Raw genomic sequence first — 20345 nt, forward strand, 5'->3', positions numbered from 1 at the left:
ATCTCCACCCAGCACTAAGGGATCCACTCTTGTTTTATAAACTTAGATTGAACTCTGCTCACTTGCAACTTGGCAGGGTTTGCAATGACCCAGTGCTACTGAGAAGAGAAATCCTGAACATCTAAAGTAGTGAAATGTCAGTGGAAAGGGATGTAAAATGTTTTCCCACTGTAGGAATAGGCATGCTGTTAAATTTTAAGTCTCAAGAAATGACGCATGATGCTACTTTGCAGAAGAACACTGGAGAAAACGCGTGCCCACAACAATTTATAGAGTTTGACTGGACTATCTGGCAGGCAGAGCTAAGAAGAGAGCTGAGACACGAAAGCCCTCAGTGCAGTATGAGGGCAAGGAGGGGGTGTCCTTGTGGCAAGCAGACCTGAGACTCAAAGCAAAACATACACAGAGAAGCCAGGCTAGACCTGTGACCATAACATGAAAAAGACCCTCAGAGGAGGGACCATGAACAGAGGCACCACACAGAGGTACTAGAACAAGAGCTTATTTGCACACAATTGACTGAGCTGTAGAGCTAGAGAGGAATTCTCGCAGCCCAGGTTTCTCCCCTGGGAGCACGCACATCTCCACTCCCACAGTACAATACACCTATACCATGAGGTGTGGGACCTTGAAGACTCTACATCTTAACCTGCTCTTTTGATATTGCTCCAGGCTGACATGCCAAAGACCTAGGCACTGTGCAGATGTGCAATTGAGTCAGAGGGGCTGGGTGTCCAGCGTCATCAGATCTGGGCTTAAGGACAAAGCTGACCACTCACCAGCTGAATGAATTTGCAGAGTTTTTAGCATCTACAAACCTGTTTCCTCACTTGTAAAATGAGAAAATAGAAATAGGAATCATATAACACAGTCTCAAATATAGTGGGGTTATTAGTTGTTTGTATCATAGTTTGGTGATAGGAGTATAAAAGTTATTATATTTTGTAAAGCTGCGAGTCATTGGTTGGAACCCCTCTCCATGAAAAGACCTTGCATTCAGCAAGCTGAAGGTGTTTATGAAAAAATAAGAAAGAGAAATGCTCGTACAAGTAAAGCGATACCTAAAGAAAAAAATCTGAGCGTGGTGTGCCATTGGAGCAGGAAAGGTGACAAGTGTCTGTCCCCGGCACTATTGTTAGAACTCTATAAACCTTATTTTCCATACTCCTCCCAACTACTTTATGGGAAAGGTTCATTACTGTCTCCACTGAAGAGTTGTTAGAACTGAGGCTCAGAAGGGCCAGATGACTTTCCAAGAAGCCCAACTAATAGATGATAAGAGGGATTTTACACCATCTTATGTTCTCTTTCTAGAATACCTCCTTGAGGAGAAAAAGTAGAAAGATATTTACACTGTTCCTGGGGGGCAGGGTAGTGGTGGGGGAGAGAACTGTGCTATTCTGCAACCTTCCATTGGATAATAGGAAAACAAAGTAATTCTGCAAAAAAGAGGTGGGAAATGAGCATTTTCCCCCTGAAATGATAACTGAAAACACAAGCACAGTTTCTCCTGTCAGAGCTAAGTGTGAATAACATGGATTGTACTGGCAAAGTATCCCCAGGCAGGATCACTGATAGTTCAACAGGGAAACATTCAATGATGATTTATTGGAAATCAGCCTAGAATACCACCATGAGTCAATGGGCCATGGATTTCTTCCAAAACTTCAGAAAATAGATTAAAAGTAAAAGTACAAAAAAATTAATACTTCTTAAAAATCTTAATAAAAATTTAAAACACAAAGAAAGAGGGTTTCCCTGGTGGCTCAGTAGTAAAGAATCCACCTGCCAATGCACAAGACATAGGTTCGATCCCTGATCCAGGAAGACCCCACGTGCCATGGAGCAAGTAAGCCCATGTGCCACAACTATTAAGCCTGTGCTCTAGAGCCTGGAAACCATAACTACCAAGCCCATGTGCCGCAAATACCGAAGCCCGAGTGCCCATGCTCGACAACGAGAGAAGCTACTGCAATAGGCCAACACACTGCAACTGGAGAGCAGCCCCTGCTGCCCACAGCTAGAGAAAAGCCTGCGTAGCAACAAAGACTCAGCACAGCCAGAATGAAAATAAGGAAATTAATTAAATTAAAAAAAAACAAAACTGAGTCAGTGATGCTATCTAAGCATCTCATCCTCTGCCACCCCCTTCTTCCTTTGCCTTCAGTCTTTCCCAGCATCAGGGTCTTTTTCAGTGAGTCAGCTCTTCACATCAGGTGGTCAAAGTACTGGAGGTTCAGCTTCAGCAACAGTCCTTCCAGTGACTATTCAGGATTGATTTCCTTTAGGACCGGTTTGATCTCCTACATAGCGGCTAATGTGCCAGACCTTGTACTTGAGGCACACTGGATTTAAAACAAGAGACTATTGAGATGGGACTATTGAGAAGAGGAAAGGTGATACCCAGAGCAAGTGGTCTTGCTGTAGTGAGGATATAATCCTGGAGCAGCTTGGGGTCACCATATTGAGAGAGTTTGCATGTAAGAGAAACCAACACAGAGGAAAGCGGAGTTGAGAAGATGCATGGAGAGACAGAAAAACTAGATTCTAATGAAAGTCTAATAGCCTCTGAATCCAGATGCATGTGAAGTCAGGGCCATCACTGGCTTCTGCTGTTGTGTAAGCCATTGCATCTTCTCTTTCGTTTAGCTAGTTTGCATTCGAGTCATCATTAATTGCCACCAGAGTCTTGACTAATGTGGAAATGAACTCATACTACATCTCCAGCAGTGAGGACAATGAGGGCCATATAGTAGATGCTCAAAGAGATTATTGGAATGAGTGAATAATATGCTTGATCCTTACAAGCAGTAACTCAGATATTGTTACAGTAACAGAAATAGAAGTGAAACTCATCTCCTGATTTCTAGTTCAGTTCCCCTTCAGCTTCTTTGCCTGGACCGCTACTAATTTGAGGAACACCTTATGCCTCTAGTACATATGGAAGAATGCCCCTTTTTTAAAAAGAAGATATCTTTCTGTTTTGCATGATTTAAAAATTCTACATGAATACTTTTCTATCATAAAAGATCCACCCACTCTACCACATCCTTACTCTATCCTCAATCGCAGATTGATATGTACCTAATAGACCTTCTTCTGTGCATCTACATCAAGTTAATTAAGTATCAAGTTGATGAGAGTCTTTGAATTAAAAATAACATTTTAATTTGCTTCCAAATAACACAAAGAGCATAAGGGTGAGGTTCAACTGAAACAGAATAAACTCTGCTGATAATTGTTGAAACAGTATGATGGATGCCCGAGAGGTTGTCACTTTGTTCTCTATACTTTGCATTTTTTTATATACACAAGTAAAATAAAATCATAAAATAAATATATGTACAGTGTAAATAATTTTTTTAATAAAAATGAGAAAATAAAAACATCTTCTATTATCCAGAATTTACCACAATTAATAATAGCATGTTCTTATATCATATGTCCTTCCAAATCTTTGTGTAGATACACACACACACACACACTTACCTGTTATTTTAAAAACTTAGCCAAAAGTGGATGAGAGTATACATGTTTAGCTACCTTTTTTTTTTTTTTTTTTCTGTTGTTAGCTTGTTTCTTATTTGGGAAAAGTAATGTCATCTTTATGCTTCTAAGTCAATATTCAATATTCTTTGTCTCAATAATGTCCATTCCATATTCAAATTTCTCTAACCATTTTTAATAATTCATTTATTTGTTTGTGAGCATCCAATACAGAATCAGGTATTATATCCAGTTTTTATGCTCCCTAAAACTCATGAGAAAAAAAAAGCTTTATTGAAATTTAATTCATGTAACATATAATTCACCCATTTAGAATGTACAGTTGAGTGTTTTCTAGTATATTCATAGACTTGTACAATCACCACAACAATCTAATTTTAGAACATCTTATAATCCCCCAGATTAGCAGTCATTCCTCATTCCCCACCTTCTCCTCCCCAGATCTCAGCTACTTTTTGTCTCTATAAATTTGCCTGTTCTGGACATTTCATATAAAAGAAATTATATAATTTGTTGTCTTTCATAATTGGCTTCTTTCACTGACCGTAAGCTTTTCATGGGCTACCCATATTGGAGCATGTGTCCCAACTTCACTCCACTTTATTGCAAATAATATTTCATTACATAGATATAACACATTTTGTTTTTTCATTTATCAGCTTATGATCATTTGAACTGCTTCCACTTCTTAGATATTTGTGGATAATGTTGCTATGAAATTTTATTGTTTCTATGGATTTGTATTTTCTGTTGGGTGGAACAACTGGGACTATGTGGGCTTCCTTGGTGGCTCAAACGGTAAATAATTTGCCTGAAATGTGGAAGATCCAGGTTTGATCCTTGGGTTGGGAAGAACCCCTGCAGAAAGGAATGGCAGCCTACTCCAATATTCTCAGGGCCTGGAGAATTCCATGGACAGATGAGCTTACTGGGCTTACAGTCCATGGGGTTGCAAAAAGTCAGACAGAACTGAACAACTAACACTTTGACTTTCGTGGTAACCCTACACTTAGCATTGTGAGAAACTGCCTAACTGTATTATCTAAATGTGTGAAATATGTGGTATGTGAATGCTATCTCAGTAAAGCTGTTAAATCATTAAATATTTTTCTCTCAGGTTTGATAGCTTAGTGCCCCCCCCAGTAAGATTCCCTACTGAGTTATTTACTGAACTTTAGTTCCAAATATTCAACATAGCCTCCCCACATTGCTTGGAACTAGTAAGTTGCTTATCCCTGTGTAGTCTGACAACTGCTTAGTTTATAGGTCCTTGGTTATTATTTTTTGCCAGGAAAAGAACAGTCAAAAATTCAAATAGAAACCTATGAATATTTCTGTTGTTCTTTCTTTTTGTGACTTCTTTCTCTCTGGTATCTGCCCTGGACATTCTAGCTGCCTTGGCCTCCATGAATTTCTGTCCTCAATGAAATGAGACCACAGTTGTGTGATTGGGCGTCCTTCTCTCCCACTATGAAGTCATTCTCTGGAAAGTGGCTCAGAAATTTAGGGTGATTATAGGGCTCACCTCTTGTTTCTTTTCATTCAGAGATTACAATCATGTCCTACCCATAGGAAACTTCTCCTTCATATAGTTTTTGTCTAATTTTCTACCCATCCATGGAAAGGTAGTAATCCAGTGTTTACCCAGGCTTGGTTAAATATACTCATTGGCCTTTTAGCGCCCCTCCCCAAATGGCTTTCATGTAAATTTTACTAAAAAAAAAAAAAAAACAGGTGTTAATTCTTTTTCTTCCACTTCAAATAACCAATGAGATTTCACAAAGTTAGTAGAACTTGGATCATTGTTGTTCATAACCTTTTAACAAAGGAAGGAGCATACTATTTAGTGACTGGTTTTCATGTTAACATTGGGTTAAGAAGTCTGATCAAACAGGGACAGGCCTGCTCTGATTTTTAGATATCCATTTGGGTTTCAGAGTTGCCTGCTTTTACTTAGAAAAGAAGGGCACAAATCAGAATATTGTTCCATGAATCTATTGAGAGAAGATAGAAGTGCATGTTACGGAAGTCGCTAACATTGTCTTGTTAACAAAAGTCATGGCTGTAGGTACTTTGCCACTTCTTTTTAGGGAGCATCATTGCCCCATGATTATATAATGATAGACTGTTTTTATCTGGAATGCAGTGTCTGCTGCCAGTGAGCTATATGAGGATATGACCATATACATTGTTCTTCCTTTCTCTCCAGTTCCTGTTTTTGTCCTGGCATAGGGTATGTGTGAAGTTATTCTAAACATTGGGTGAATAGCTAAGTATAAAAGATGATATACATGCCCCAGACCTGCCACCAAAATAGTCTCTCAGAAATCACTAGAGGATTAAAAGTCACATTTTAACAAGCTCTATGTGAGAGGAGGAAGACAAGTCAAAGATGAAGCACAGAGGTGTGCGTACTCCAGACCAACATAAGAATAGCTTCCTCAATCAATGGTTAGATTCTTTCTCCTGTAATCAGACCTGTCATATTCCTATGAGCCCAGCACAATGAGACCTAATCAAGGTAAATGGAGGATCAAAAATCCTTTTGCCCCTGAAGTGAAAAAGAATGTCTCTGGAAGTAACATACTCCCCCATAATGACACTCAACATTGCTGCCTATTCTGCTCAAATTAGGCAGAAATATGGATTACAGGGGAGTTCCTTGTGGTTTAGTGGTTAGGAGTCAGCACTTTTATTACCATGGCCTGGGTTCAATCCCTGGTCAGGGAATTGGGATCCTTGCAAGCTGTGTGGTGCAGCCAAAAAATAAACAAAGAAATACGGATTACAGCATAGGCTGTAAAACAGTATGGTGACTTCAGCAAACATGGGGAACTATGGAGCTCCAAGACTCTGTCCACCTAGAAAAACAACTAATAAGTTGGCAAAATTTGTTAGAATTAACTTTTACAGAACTCTGGTGGAATCTAGTCAAAAACTTACAATAGCCAAGGTAAAGTTTAATTGGAGAAATGAATTGTTTCACTGTGGTAAGAGTGCCGTGGCATTTTACTTCACCTGTCTACCTTCCCCCACCCTCAAGAATGTCAGAAGCCATGAAAAAAACAGCCTGAACACCAGGTTCATGTTGCAAGTTCCACAAGGAGCAATAAACGTCTTACCATAAAAAAGAACTGTGGTCTTAGGCTTCAACCTGGCTGGCAGCTCCCTCAGTGATGGACACAAAGGCTGGCACCGGTTTTGTTTGGCTTGGAGCATTTCAAGGTCTGGAGAGCTTTCAGTGAAAGTACTTAAAGGCAGGAGTACTGGCTGCAGCATCTCGGGTCAAGGGAAAGCAGTGAGGAAAAGCAATAGATAGACCGAGACTCCTGGGAAAGAAGAGACTGGAATGTGAGATATATGAGAACAAGGGCTTTAAAAAGCTCTTGCGTACACTGGAGAATCAAGAAGGTCAAACCCATTCCCACCGATACATGCATTCCTAGTAAAAGCCTGAAAAGACTTCGTTTTCACCTCTGGCTGATCTTCACGCTCCACAGAACAGGAAGTGAAGGTTAAGGCACAGTTGTAAATGCCCTGGCTAAGCAGTAAAAAAGTGTCCCAACACAGAGCCAATCTACAAAGATTGCAAGAATTTTCTTTTCTTTCCTTGGCTGCAGGAATTTAAGAAAATTCTTTCAAAACACTGGCTTACTACTGAGTTCATAGAACAGAGATTTCAGTGATCATGTATGACAGAGAACGTAGACATTAGAAGAATAGTTTAGAAGAGTCATTAACAAGCAAACAACCCCATCAAACAGGAGCACAACTCAGGGAGAAAAGAGTATGGTTTCTAGAGTTGCCCCAGTAAAACATTCAGAAATAAAATACACAGAAGAATATTTTCAACAATGTGATAAGGTGTGGAAAGAAAGGAATTATGTTCCAGTCACAGGGAGAAAAAAGATAAATTAGCAGAAACTGTCTCTAAGAAAGCAAATATTGGGCTTTGACTAGCCGAAGACTGTATCAAATATGTTCAAAGGACTAAAGAAAACCATGGACAAAGAACTAAAGGACACCAAGAAAATGATGTCCCATCAAAAAGAGAATATTAATAAAGAAATAGAAATTGTAAAAAGGAATGAAATATAAATTCTGGAGCTGAAAAGTACAATAACTGAAATTAAAAATTCACTAATGTGGTTCATAACAAATTTGGATATGAAGAAGATAGAAAGGGGCACAAGAATCTTTGAAGAGATACTGGCCAAAATGTGATGAAAAATATGAATGGACATATTCAAGAAACTCAAGAAATTACAAGCTAGATGGGCTCAAAGATAGCCACAATGACAGAAATTACAGTAAAGTTTTCAAAAGCCAAAGAGAGTCTTGAAAGCACCAAGAGAGTAGCAACTTGTCATATGTAAGAAATGCTCAGTAAGAGTAACAGTTGATTTCTCTTCAGAAACTACACAGTCCAGGAGGCAGTGGGATGATATATTTAAGTATTTAAATTTAAAAAAAGAACTGTCTACAAAGAATTCTATATCCAGGAAAAACACCCTTCAAAAATAAGGAGGGATTAAATTAGTCTCTGATTTTTAAAAATGGAGTTCATTACTAGTAGACCTGTCCAACAACAAATGCTAAAAATAAAAGTCTATTAGACTGAGCTAAATGGACATTAGTCAGTAATGCAGAGCCATGTGAAGGCACAAAGGACATTGGCAAAGGCAGCTACAGAGGTAAATATGGAAGCCAGTATTTTTGTATTTTAGTTTGCATTTCCTCTTTTTTCACTCCTATACAATTTTAAGACAAAGGCATAAGACAATAATTATTAATGTATGCTAATAGACAAGCAATGTATATAGATGTCATTGAGATAACACATAAAGGGAGGAGGGATAAAGCTGTAAAGGAACAGTGTTTGAATACTACTGAAACTAAGTATAAATTCAGATTTCACTGTTATAAATTTAGATATTAATTGTAATCTCATGGTAACCACTAAAGAAAAAAAATCTAAAAATATACACAAAGAAAAGGGAATTGAAATGATACACTAGAAAAATATTTATAAATCATTGGATAGGACAGGAACGTAGGCATGTAAAGTGAAATGATACACGAAGAAGCAAACAACACAATGACAGAAGTCCTTTATCAGTGACTAGTGACTGGTAGGAGCTGGGGGAGGGGGAAGGAGAAATGACTACTTAATGAGTAGGGGCTTTCTTTTTGCTACTATGAGAATGTTTTGGAACTAGATAGAGGTGGTGGTTGCACAAACATTGCGATTGTACTAAACGCCACTGAGTTATGCACTTTAAAATGGTGAAATTACGTCAATTTTACTTAAAAAAATCTAATACTATACTTTTCCCCAACTCATATAGATTCTAACTGTAAATCTTGAATTCATTTATTTCTGCTTCCATTTGGGATAAAACACTTTGAAACGCATAAAATAATCTGCACACATTAAAATGTATATAAAAACCCAGTAGGTTGATAGTCTTTCCTAATTTTATTCATAAATAAATTACTTCAAAGGTACAGCAGCACTCATTTTCCCCAGCATATAAAAGGCACACATATTTTCATACACTATCTTCATTTTCTATGGTTCCTCAGTGTCTACAAGATACAGTTTCTTCTTTTTACTATGCCCTTGAACATTTGGTCTATGCCTTCCCTGGTTGTCACCTGTCATTGATTTATTCTGCTTCATTCCATAACACCAGAGTAATTACATACACACAATGGACCATAAGCATGCTCCTCTCTCTACCTTAAATGCCTATAACACCTAGTTCAGGATGGAAGCAGCGACATAACTGTCAAGATATGGTTCAAGTCTTGGAGCCTTTGGGAAGACCATTCTATTCACATATCACGAGAGGATACACCTCCATTTCCCCGTGTTTCCAGCTCCTAGTTATTCAAAGAATGGTGCCTGGTCATCAGCACTATGTGAGAGTCTGTTACAAATGCAGAATCTCAGGACCCTTCTGAGACCTTCTGACTCAGACTCTGCCTGTTATCAAGTACACCATCTGATTTGTATGTACATTCAAATCTGGGAAGCGCACAGGGCAGACCCGACTCTTCGCGACCCCATGGACTGTAGCCCTCTAGGTTCCTCTGGTCATGGAATTCTTCAGGCAAGAATACTGGAGTGGGTAGCCATTCCCTTTTTCAGCATATCTTCCCTACCCAGGGGTCAAACCCAGATGTCCTGCATTTCAGGCAGATTCTTTACTGTCTGAGCCACCAGGGAAGTCTTTTTATACTTTTACTATTACATTTTTTCTCCTTACTGGTCATGAATTTCCAGACTATTAAATTCCTTGAAGATGAAAGGTCTATTTTATCAATGTATCCTTTCATGCCCAGCACTGGGCTCATACTTCCTTAGAAAATATTTTCAAAATTGTTAGAGAGAGAATGGATTTTGTCCTTTCCTGGTGGTCTAGTGGTTGGGAGTCCACCTGCCAATGCAGGACCCATGGGTTTGATCCCTGTTCTGGGAAGATCCCATGTACCTTGGAGCAGCTAGGCCTGTGTGCCACAACGACTGAGCCCAGGCACCTAGAGCCCGTGCTCCACAACAAGAGAAACCACAGCAATGAGAAGCCCACACACCACAATGGAGACTAGCCCCCACTCTCTGCAACTAGAAAAAGCTTGCATGCAGCAACAAAGACCCAGCACAGCCAAAAATAAATAAATACATAAAAATCTTTAGCAAAAAAGAAAGAATGGTTTCTGCAATCTCCTAAGAAGTACTTATTTTTTCAATTCATTATTGAATCACTTTAGGGGCTTTGGTGGAGAAAATGCTAGAGTTCAAGCTCATCTATCTGTAGATTTTTATCATCAGGTTCTACCAGCATCATGGGGCTAATAATGCTAAGAGTAGCGACAGAATTAATGTCATGCTAACATGTGACAACAAAAGCTAGGCTTCTCCTGCTATCCCAGAGAATCATTTGACAGTTCAATGCTGCCTTTTGGTCAAAATGCTTCTGTGGCCCACTTCTCATTACGGATAGTGACCATGTGAGGGCATGTCACTGTGCCTGGGTGACAAGGCTCCATGTGGGGAAGTACAGCTCAGCCTGTTTGCTGCTATGTTTGGTGGGCAGTGAGTGACAAGAGGTGTTGGGAGGGTTCCCCGTTCAAAGGCTCCCTCCAACCCCACACTGTTCAAGCCTAAACAAAGACATCACTGGAAATGTATTTCTGCAGTCCTGGGCTTGATTCCTTCTCTCCCTATCTCATTTTCTGGCTTTCCTAAAATGTCCATTATCTCAATTAAAAAGATGATTGAGACACAGAACCTGCCTTCAAAAAGCACCCTGTGCAGAGATAAAGAACCCTGTTGCAAATTCTTGAAATATACTAAGTACTACAGTAGAGGCATGTTCAAGGGGGCAGAGAGGTGGAAGAGAATCAGCTTTGCAGGGAATGCACTGGGGCTGGGTATTAAAGGACCTGTATATACGCACAAGGTGGGTGAGTTAGGGAAGGATTCTCATTTGCAAACACACAGGACCTGAAATTATACAGTGCATTTAAAAAACTGCAAGTTGTTAAATAATGCTAAAATGATAGATAAAAGAGACACTGAAGGATTGAGGGGGTGAAGGATAACAGAATTAAAGAAAGCCTCCTGTAATTTACAAAGGTGTCTGGACTCTATTTTCTGTGGTGTTCCTCATACTTTTGTGATGTGAACCACAAGAAACAGGATTTGTATCATGAGTCAGTAGACATGCATAGAACTGAAACAGATATCTCACTAAACCTCATTAAGTACCTAAATTCCTATTATTTTCATTTTATTCTATTTTATGTTTCAGATACTGGTTATGCTTTAATCTTAGTGTCTACTCTCGAGAGGACCTGATCTGTGATAGTGATTAGTTTTGTCTTGTTCTAGATCTCAAAGGAAAGCTTTCAACATTTCATCACTAAATGGGATGTTTGTTATGAGTTTTGTACATTTTCTTGTCAAATTAAGGAAGTCCTATTCACATTTCAGTAAGCATTTTTAACATGACTGTTAAATTCCATCCAACATCATTGAGGTGATCACTTTCTTCCTTCCATTCAGTTATTAACAGCTTCATTAAATTGTTTTTTAGTGTTAAAAGACAATTTGTATTTAAGAGAAAAGCTTAATCTGGGCATGATGTACTACACTTTTTATATATTTCTGGATTCGGTTTGCTATTTTTTTGTTTAGAATTCTTTAAAATTTACATATGGAAAAATGTACTCTATTTGGTGTACAGCTCCATGAGTAACTGACAAATGCATACAGTCAAGCAACCATCACTGCAAGTCAAAAACTACAGCAATGTTCAAGTTTCCGATTGCATCATAAACATCATTTTTAAAGGTTCTTTGACTCAATATTCAACTATGTTCCATACTTTAAGTTCCTTTCCATCTTTTTCCATTCCCCTTACAATGCACTTGTTGAAGAAATGGGATCATTAATCTTGTAAAGCTTTGTATAAGCTGAATTTTCCTGATTATAGCCCTATCATTGTTCTTTAACATCTGTTATTTAACATAATATGTTGTTAAACATATTGTTCTGTCTTTTATATTTTGCTAAATTGAATCTGGAGGCTTAATCAAGTTCAGGCTTGATCTGAGTGAGGACAAAACTAGTTTACATATAGATTTGTGTATTTCATCAGGGTATATGGAATGTTTATTTGCCATTTTTTGTAATGTTGTTGGTTTTATATTTAGCTGCTAAGTCACATCTGACTCTTTTGCTTCTCCACGGGCTGTAGCCTATGAGGTTCTTCTGTCCATGGGATTTTCCAGGCAAGAATACTGGAGTGGGTTGCCATTTCCTTCTCCAGGGGATCTTGCCAACACAGGAACTGAACCTGCGTCTCCTGCATTGGCAGGTTTTGGGTTCTTTTCCACTGAGCCACCAGGGAACACAATTTTAGCAGGAGTTAATGACCTGCATTGCTGCTAAGTCGCTTCAGTCGTGTCCGACTCTGTGCGACCCCAGAGACGGCAGCCCACCGGGCTCCCCCATCCCTGGGATTCTCCAGGCAAGAACACTGGAGTGGGTTGCCATTTCCTTCTCCAATGCATGAAAGTGAAAAGTGAAAATGAAGTTGCTCAGTCGTGTCTGACCCTCAGCGACCCCATGGACTGCAGCCTTCCAGGCTCCTCCATCCATGGGATTTTCCAGGCAAGAGTACTGGAGTGGGGTGCCATTGCCTTCTCCGAATGACCTGCATTACAGGCAGATATTTTACCTTCTGAGCCACCCTAGGATTCTATATATAACACATAATCAATTCATGTATCGAAGCACTGGTCATTATCTACTGCTAAAATTACATTCCCTAGTGGCTCAGTGGTAAAGAACCCAAACCTGCCAATGCAGGAGACACAGGTTTGATCCCTGGGTCGGGAAGATCCCCTGGAGAAGGGAATGGCAACCCACTCCAGTATTCTTGCCTGGAAAATCCCATGGACAGAGGAGCCTGTCTGGCTACAGTCCATGGGGTCGCAGAGTCAGATGATACACTCGTATTATATAATGATGATGTTCTAGTTCTTTCCTCTTTTCTTTATGCATTAGCTAGATACTTGCCTAAAGAAAAATTGCCTCATCTACCTTTTGGTGACCTTATAGAATGGGAAGACATAATAATATGCTGAATTCTTTCCCTCTATTTTCAAGTTACCAGTGGTCACCTAGGTTGTTTTTTTTCTTTCAGTTTCATATTACACCCTACAGTCTTATATACATTTTATATGTTGAAATTCATAGCAGAAATTAGTGCAAGTGATACTCAAATTGTACCACTTTTGCCAATAACAACTTACTCAGTTTGGCTTCAAATTTGCTTAGACATGATCCTCCCAGTTGATAGAGTTCTTGTTATCCAGTATAAAAAGATATTCCATGACAATCTTATACTGCTGGAAAATCCCTTGGATGGAGGAGCCTGGTGGGCTACAGTCCATGGGGTCGCTGAGAGTTGGACACGACTGAGCGACTTCACTTTCACTTTTCACTCTTATGCATTGGAGAAGGAAATGGCAACCCACTCCAGTATTCTTGCCTTGAGAATCCCAGGGACAGGGGAGCCTGGTGGGCTGCCGTCTATGGGGTCCCACAGAGTTGGACACGACTGAAGCGACTTAGCAGCAGCAGCCCCAGACTTAGAGGCAGTCATTCTTAAAGGAGATCTGGCTATTCTGAGTATGAAATGTCATTTCAATACTATAATCTGTGAGTCATGATTGTTCCTTGCTATTGATTTATTAGGTTTCCAAGATGTTTTCAGGGAACAGAGCTAGAAAATACACAGACATATATGTATGTATTTATAAAGGTATTTCATATATATTCTTGTGTGTATGTGTATGTATATTTATCTCTGTCTAGACATATGGACTTCTCTGGTGGCTCAGATAGTAAAGAATTTCCCTCTATGAGGAAGACCCAGGTTTGATCCTTGGGTTGGGAAGATCCCCTGGAGAAGGGAATGGCCACCCACTCCAGTTTTCTTGCCTGGAGAATTCCATGGACAGAGGAGCCTGGCAGGCTGAAGACCATGGGGTTGCAAGGAGTTGGACATGACTGAATAGCTAACACTTTCACTTTTCAGACATCTATCTTATATATCTATTTTGTGTAACAGATCTATAAATGATAGTTTGAATCTCAGTATTCTAGGACATAGGGACAATTGAATTAGAATATCATAGAATTACTCATTCAATGAATCCCAAAATACACATACTCAATAGTCTCACAAACAGTCAAATACAAATAATAAATAACAGCAACAAGATGTTTACTGTGAAAAAAATTGAGATTTTTTTTTTTTCACTGTTGTTGAGTTTTTCTCTCTGAGAACATATCCCACTAGGATATTAGTCAAATGGTTGGAGTTTTTGAGTCAGTTGTAATAGATCCACTCTGAATGATTAGCCACCAGTAGAAAAGTATTTAATTTCATCTTTCCATATCACTTCTCAATTTTTCATGTATTTGATTCTGAAATTAAACTTATAAAACAAGGCACATTCAAAGACATCTAGTTTCTAACACTGTCCCTCCTAGGATATTTCTGTTTTATCCCCCAACTATATTTAATTTCATACACACACATACTTACAAAAGTTAGTATTCTCAATTTTCTTAGATAACAGATAGCAGGCTATATGCTCTTCTCTCCTTTATTTTCAGACAATAAGATAGCTTAGAGAACTCCGCAAATTAACATATAGAGACACTCCTCATTGGTTTTCACATCTGTTTAGTACTGCACTGTGGAATAATATATAGTTTATTCATCCAGTTTCCTATCTGGGGACTGTCGGTCATCTGGGTTGTTTCTAGTCTGTTGATATTTCAAATATTCCTGCAAAGAACGCCAAGAGCATATCTCTTTTTATACTTTTGTCTGTGCGTTTTTGTTATCAGTTCCTAGAAGTGGAACTGCTGGGTCAAAGGGTTAGATAAATATATAAAATTATCATCTATGCCAGGACTGGGATAAGGGGAGTGAGGCACCAAGGGTGCAAAATTTGAAGGGCACTTGCTCACAGGATCTTACTTAGGCTTACTGTGAGAGCCACTGCCTCCTGGATTTCTGTGCCCTGAGCCCTTTACTTCAAGTCTGAGCCTTGAAACTGATGCCCATGGAGAAAAAGTGCTCAGTCAGCTCATGTAGATAGTTGGTGACAGAGCTAGAACAGGACTTCCCTGGTGGCTCAAACAGTAAAGAATCCACGTGCAGTGCATGTGAGCAGGGTTTGATCTCTGGGTTGGGAAGATCCTCTGGAGTAGGAAATGGCAATCCACTCCAGTATTCTTGCCTGGGAAATCCCATGGACAGAGGAGCTTGGTGGGCTACATAGTCCATGGGGTCTCAAAGAGTCACACACAGCTGAGCTAGAACTAATACAGTTCTCCAATGCTCGTCTGGGACCCAACCCCCTGCCCACCACAAACTCATATTAGGCTGCCTTTACTTTAGCCACTGCTCTAAGGAATCACTCTCAAGACTGAGATAGCCTTGGTAAGACCTTGAGCATCAGTTCATGCCAGACATGGAATGATAACCAACAAGAGCCCACCCAGTGAGACCTCATCCACAATAAGATAATCACACTGTTCAGATGAAAAAATGTTTACAGGGTGAATCAACAGGTGAACAAGGGAAATGATTACACTTCATCATGAAAATCAAGAAGCTTTCTTTAACTGTTAATGAAATTATTAAAAAGAAAGCCATTATCAGCACACAGTGACTTCACTAATTTATCAGACTCTCCTCCTATTCATTGAAAAGCATGGAAAATCCTCCAAGAAATGAAATAGTTCCACCTTTTATGACAGCATGTGTTAAGAATTTGAAAAAAAGAGTTCCCCACTTCCTCAAGAATACTCTAAATCCTCAGGTTTTCGATAAAACAGGTAGGCCCAAAAATTCTTATTTACACAAAAGAACCAAAAACTTATGTTCACATACACAAAAAAAACTGTATTTCATGTTTACAGCATCTTTTTTTCCTAATCAGAAAAAGTCTGGAAAAACCAAAATGTCTTTCAAGGAGTGAACTGATAAATGAATTATGGTATGTAAATACCCTGGACTATTACACAAGAACAAAAAGCAGTGAACTATTGAGATAGATATATATATATATATATATATATATATAAAACTATTGTCGTCGTCCAATCACTAAGTCCTGTCTGACTCTTTGTGACCCCATGGACTCCAGCATGCCAAGCTTCCCTGTCCTTCACTATCTCCTGGAGTTTGCGCAAATTCATGTCCATTGAGGCAGAGATGTTATCTAAATATCTCATACTCTGTGGTTCTCTTTTCCTCCTCTCAGTTTTTCCCAGAATCAGGGTTTTTTTCCAATGAGTCAGCTGTTTGCAACAGGTGGCCAAAGTACTGGAGCTTCCACTTCAGCATCGAATATTCAGGATTGATTTCCTTTAGGATTGACTGGTTTGATCTCCTTGCAGTCCAAGAGACTCTCAAGCATCTTCTCCAGCATCACAATTCAAAAGCATCAATCCTTCAGCGCTCTGACTTCTTGATGGTCCAACTCTTATATCCATGTGTGACTACTGGAAAAACTGTAATTTTCACTAGATCTTTGTTGGCAAAGTGATGTCTCTGCTTTTTAGCATGCTATCTAGGTTGGTCATAGCTTTTCTTCCAAGGAGAAAACATCTTTTAATTTCATGGCTGCAGCCACCGTCCGCAGTGATTTTGGAGCCCAAGAAAATGTAGTCTGTCACTGTTTCTACTTTTTCCCCATCTATTTGTCATGAAGTGATGGGACCAGATGACATATTCTTAGTTTTTTGAAAGTTGAGTTTAAGCCAACTTTTTCACTCTCCTCTTTCACCCTCAAGACTCTTTAGTTCCTCTTCTCTTTCTGCCATCAGGGTGATGTCATCTGCATATCTGAGGCTGTTGATATTCCTCCCAGCAATCTTGATTCCAGCTTGTGAATCATACAGCCCAGCCTTTCACATGATGTACTCTGCATAGAAGTTAAATAAGCAGGGTGACAAAAATAGCCTTGTCGTACTCCTTTCTCAATTTTGAACCAGTCCGTTGTTCCATGTCCAGTTCTAACTGTTGTTTCTTGACCTGCATACAGCCTTCTCAGGAGGCAAGTAAGTGGTCTGATATTCCCATCTCTTTTAAGAATTTCCCAGTTTGTTGTGATCCACGCAGTCAAAGGCTTTAGGCTAGTCAACGAAGCAAATATTTTTTTTTTTAATTCTCTTGGATTTTTCTATGATCCAGCAGATATTGGCAATATAACAGGTGAATCTCAAATGCATTATACTGAATGAAGGAAATCTAACTCAGAAGACTATATGCTATAGGATTTCATTTATATAATATTGTGAAAAAAAAGAAAAAAAGGCAAAATTAGAAGGGGAAAAACAAACCAGTGTTGCCAGGGCTGGAAGTTGGTGGAGCGGGTGACAACAAAGAGACACGGGTAATTTCTGAGGTGATAGAAGTATTTTATATTTTATGCTTGTTTGTCCCAATGGTTCCTGAATTGTATGTTTTGTCAAAATTCATAGAATTGCACACTAAATAGAATAAATTTTATTGAGATATACATGTTGATAAGTTTTTCCATATAAAATATGTTTTCTCTTTGTAATCCTAAGTAATTATATGCATATAAATCATCTAAAAATTATTCTGAGAATGAGTATTTAAGCTTCATTAGACTGTCAAAGGGAATATTTGGGAAAAAAATTAAGAACTTCTGTTTTGTGAGGTGTTCCTCTTAACTTCCCCTGGAGAAGGAAATGGCAACCCACTCCAGTACTCTTGCCTGGAGAATCCCATGGATGGAGGAGCCTGGTGGGCTGCTGTCCATGGGGTCGCAAAGAGTTGGACACGACTGAACGACTTCCCTCCCCTTTCCCTTCCCTCTTAACTTCTGCCTCTGGTGGATTTGAGCTCCCATCCTGTCAACCCCAAGGGGCATCCGAAAGCTCTGCTCACTTCTCAGCTGTTTGTTAGGGATGCACAGGCAGGAGACAGGATCTCAGTGTAAGTGTGTGTGTGAGTGTGTGAGTGTGTGTGTGTGTGAGTGTGTGTGTGTGTGTGACAGAGAGGAGTTTCTCTGATCCCTGTCATGTAGTGACCTAGCTCAGTGCTAACCTGCCTCCCGTCTGCTCGCAGAGCTCCGAACTCCTGCTTGCTTCCCTCCTGATGCCTATGAAGATATCCATGAGCAGAGCATTCTGTTCCACACTTTAAAACATTATTTATTTATATGGCTGTGTCAGGTCTAAGTTGAGACACTCATGATCTTTCGTTGTCATGCACAGACTCTCTAGTTGTAGGTTCTATACTTGTGGCATGCAGGGTTAGTTGCTCTGAGGCATGTGGTCTCTTAGTTCCCTGGCCAGGGATCAAACCCAAGTCCCCTGTGTTGCAAGGAAGGATCTTAACCACTGGACCACCAGGGAAGCCCGTGTTCTACACTTTCTGCTTGTATCTTCAGCCAGTGACTTGATCCAGTAAGCTTCAATATCTTGTTTGGTGTTTGATGTTAATAAGACAAATCTTTCTGCATGTTCTCAACTTTTTTATTTGTTGCTAGTGAAAGAATTAGTTTGAAATATCTAGTCTGTCACTATATAACCATGTTTAAAGCAACTGGAGCTATCTAGTGTTTTTCTCTTGAGATACTGCATTCTTATCTAAGTGCATTCTTCATAGGAGCAAGGCTGTATCATCCTTACTTTTAAATGAATGGGCACCAATGATAGAAAATGCATATATATGGAATTTAGAAAGATGGTAACAATAACCGTGTATACGAGACAGCAAAAAAGACACTGATGTATAGAACAGTCTTTTGGACTCTATGGGAGAGGGAGAGGGAGAGGGTGGGATGATTTGGGAGAATGGCATTGAAATACATATAATATCATATATGGAACGAGTCGCCAGTCCAGGTTCGATGCACGATACTGGATGCTTGGGGCTGGTGCACTGGGACGATCCAGAGGGATGGTATGGGGAGGGAGGAGGGAGGAGGGTTCAGGATGGGGAACACATGTATACCTGTGGTGGATTCATTTCGATATTTGGCAAAACCAATACAATGTTGTAAAGTTTAAAAATAAAATTTAAAAAGAGAACCTAAAAAAAAAAAAAGAAAATACAATGACCTTCCTGATGGATTAAATTTCAGATTTAATGACATGGTTCTGAATATTCATCCAATTTCATTTCTATTTGATGTTTCAGTTCAGTTCAGTACAGTCTCTCATCATGTCCGACTCTTTGTGACCCCATGCACTGCAGCATGCCAGGGTTCCCTGTCCATCACCAACTCTGGGAGCTTACTCAAACTCATGTCCATCAAGTTGGTGATGCCATCCAACCATCTCATCCTCTGTCATTCCCTTTTCCTCCTGCCTTCAATCTTTCCCAGCATCAGGGTCTTTTCAAATGAGTCAGTTCCTCCCATCAGGTAGCCACAATATTGGAGTTTCAGCTTCAGCATCAGTCCTTCCAATGAATATTCAGCACTGATTTCCTTTAGGATTGACTGGTTGGATCTCCTTGTAGTCTGAGGGACTCTCAAGAGACTTCTCTCAAGAAGTCTTTTGAACTTCTCTACAGTTCAAAAGCATCAATTCTTCAGCGCTCAGCATTCTTTATAGTCCAAATCTCACATCCATACATGACTACTGGAAAAACCATAGCTTTGACTAGATTGACCTTTGTCAGCAAAGTAATGTCTCTGTTTTTAATATGCTGTCTAAATTGGTCATAGCTTTTCTCCCAAGGAGGAAGCATCTTTTGATTTCATGGCTGCAGTCACCATCTGCAGTGATTTTGGAGCCCAAGAAAATAAAGTCTGTCAATGTTTCCATTGTTTCCCCATCTATTTGCTATGAAATGATGGGACCAGATGCCATGATCTTAGGTTTTTGACTGTTGAGTTTTAAGGCAGCTTTTTAACTCTCCTCTTTCACTTTCATCAAGAGGCTCTTCAGTTCCCCTTTCTATCATAAGGGTGGTGTCATCTGAGTATCTGAGGTTATTGATATTTCTCCCTGTAATCATAATTCGGGCTTGTGCTTCATCCAGTTCAGCATTTCGCATGATGTGATCTGCATATAAGTTAAATAAGCAAGGTGACCTTGATATACTCCTTTCCCAATTTGGAACCATTGGGAAAGTCCATTGGTTCCATTGTTCCATGTCTAGTTCTAACTGTTGCTTCTTGACCTACATACAGGTTTCTCAGGAGGCAGGTCAGGTGTCTGGTATTCCCATCTCTTGAAGAATTTTCCAGTTTGTTGTGAT

This window comes from Bubalus bubalis, chromosome 4 (genome assembly GCF_019923935.1).
Source record: "Bubalus bubalis isolate 160015118507 breed Murrah chromosome 4, NDDB_SH_1, whole genome shotgun sequence".
In the NCBI taxonomy this organism is placed as follows: domain Eukaryota; kingdom Metazoa; phylum Chordata; class Mammalia; order Artiodactyla; family Bovidae; genus Bubalus; species Bubalus bubalis.